General features: G+C 42.3%; 1 pseudogene; it reads right to left on the bottom strand.

The window, feature by feature from the left end:
* LOC118833228 overlaps positions 1-1396 on the bottom strand; it is an 8728-nt pseudogene extending 7332 nt beyond the window's left edge.
* Between the last annotated feature and the right edge of the window lie 1105 nt (positions 1397-2501).

The raw sequence follows: 2501 nt of genomic DNA, 5'->3' as shown, positions 1-2501 counted from the left end.
TTTGGCTAATTTGGCCTTTTAAGGCATTCTTCTTTTCATTGGCTTTTGGGACTTCTTTTGACATTTGGGTCAGTCTATTCTTTAAGGTGTTATTTTCTTCAGTATTTTTTGGGTCTCCTTTAGCAAGTCATTGACTTGTTTTTCATGGTTTTCTCATATCACTCTTGTTTCCCTTCCCAATTTTTCCTCTACTTCTTTTACTTGCTTTTCCAAATCCTTCTTGAGCTCTTCCATGGCCCAAGACCAATTCATATTTTTCTTGGAGGCTTTTGATGTAGGCTCTTTGACTTTGTTGACTTCTTCTGGCTGTATGTTTTGATCTTCTTTGTCACCAAAAAAAGATTCTAAAGTCTGAGTCTGAGTCCTTTTGCACTGCCTGGTCATGTTCCCAGCTAACTACTTGACCCTTGAGCTTTTTGTCAGAGTATGACTGCTTTTGGAGTAGAGAATATTTTGGCCCAAGTTTTAGGGGCTGTGCTGCTGTTTTCAGAGCTACTTCTACTCCACCCTCACCACAAGCTCTGCCACAGCAACACTCTTCCTCCCCCAAGAACTTCCAACCAGGACCATTACCCAGATCCAAGCAGGGCAAAGCAAGAGAACCTGCCTCTGTGCCAGCAAAGAGCTCCTTGCACTCCTGCTCTGATCCACCGCTTGATTCCTCCCACCATGTGAGCCAGGGACTTGGGAATCAACTGACAGTGGACCTCTGGAAGCAACCACAGGAGCTTCCTGCTACTGCCTCTGCCACTACCAGACCACCTCCACCCCCTCAGGGCTAGGGCCAGATCGCACTCACCCGATCAAGCAGTTTTCCCACTAACCTGCTCTGTGGTCTTCAGCGTTTGTCTGTTGAGAAGTCTGGTAACAGCCACAGCTCAAAGATTCATGGCCCTCAGACCAGCTCCTCCTCACTCCAGTTCTAGTTGGTCCTTATGTGGCCCATGCTAGGTTGCGCTCCACTCCCAGCATGGTGCGTTAGACCCTTCCCAGCAACTATCCAAGCTGTCCTGGGCTGGAGACCTGATTTTCTCTGCTATTTCATGAGTTTGGCAGCTCTAGAATTTGTTAAGAGCCATTTTTTACAGGTATTTGGAAGAATTTGGGGCAGAGCTCAAGCAAGTCCCTGCTTTCCAGCAGCCATCTTGGCTCCGTCCCCAATGTTTTCTTTTCTAGCCACCATTGATGCATGTTTGGTATACCATAAGGCTATGTAAAAAGCCATGGAAATCAGTTCAAACACAGCATCTTGCTGGGTCCTTGGAACGTGCCCTTGTAATGTATCAGTCCAATTAAAGTTTTGAACATATCTCAGTTTGCTTTCTTGGGTGGAGTTATCCAATGAATTTATGAAACATTGCAAAAGGGGACAGTAGGAATTTGTTGCATCCTTCATCATTTCTGAGTTATGAGTTGTCGATCTGAAAATTTGGTTAAAGGAAGCAAACAAGATAAGTGATATGTAAATTCATATTCTTCTTTCCCTTAAAGCTAGCATCATACATGCATGTATAGAGCCAGATGAAATTTGACTGTCTAAACAAAAGAATGATAAGGTTTAAATATATTTTTAGAACAGTCTCAACTCAGCATGTCTGTGTTACTCAATTTTATAATCTCCATGAATATTTAACCATGATACAAGAAAAGAACTTTTCTAAATTCAATAGGTTGTAAATACAATAAGATAAGAGAGTTGGCGAAGTGTCAATTGAAATTACAACCCAGGATCTCTGTTTAATTTACCATTAACTTGCCATAACATAGTATTTGTCCATAAAATATTAAGATAAGAAAAAAGTTACATTATTCAAGATGGTGTCTCAGTTTAAGGGTCTCATCTTTAATGGCCATAGAGAGAGGAAAGAACACTCTTAAGTCAGCCCCATCTGGGCTTGTTGACATAGGAAGAGGTATTCTCTGAGTTTACTCAGAGAACAAAGAAGCTGTTAGGTCCAGGCTCTTCTTCTGGTTGACTATTAGTTCAGACTCTGGCCCTTATTGTAGTTACTAAATTGATATTAAATGATTATCATTTCCTCCTTTTTGTCAAAGGCAAGCTGAAAGCCTCACCTTTAGAGAAAGGAAGGTATGGAAACCTCTCTCTTCCTCAGGGGTGAAGTTCTAAAATTCTTTATCTAGGTGGATTTGGGATTGTTTGGTTTTTTTTCCCTGTGGTTGGACATCCCCAGAGATGTGCAGCCACTGAAAAGTAATTGCAAAGAAGAAGAAGGAGCAGGCTGCAGGGGCATCAAGGTAGGGAGCATAATGGGAAAAAGAGAACAACGAAGAAAAATAAGCTAAAGACACCAAAGATGTAGGTAAACAGTCTTGGGAATATAAGAGGCTCAGGTAGGGAAGGAGCTGTTTTTCATGCAGGTCTGGTCCAGACTCTTGGAAAAGCTCTCTACATCTGATGTCTTTTTCAGGCCCCTTTGAAACCAGAGGGCAAGGTCTCCTATGGGCTCAAATTTCCACTGGGGAGCCGGGGCAATCTTTAG

The sequence above is a fragment of the Trichosurus vulpecula genome (genome assembly GCF_011100635.1).
Source record: "Trichosurus vulpecula isolate mTriVul1 chromosome X unlocalized genomic scaffold, mTriVul1.pri SUPER_X_unloc_4, whole genome shotgun sequence".
Taxonomy (NCBI): Eukaryota; Metazoa; Chordata; class Mammalia; order Diprotodontia; family Phalangeridae; genus Trichosurus; species Trichosurus vulpecula.
Note: the sequence above shows the minus strand (reverse complement) of the source record. Positions and strands in the feature narration are given on the sequence as shown.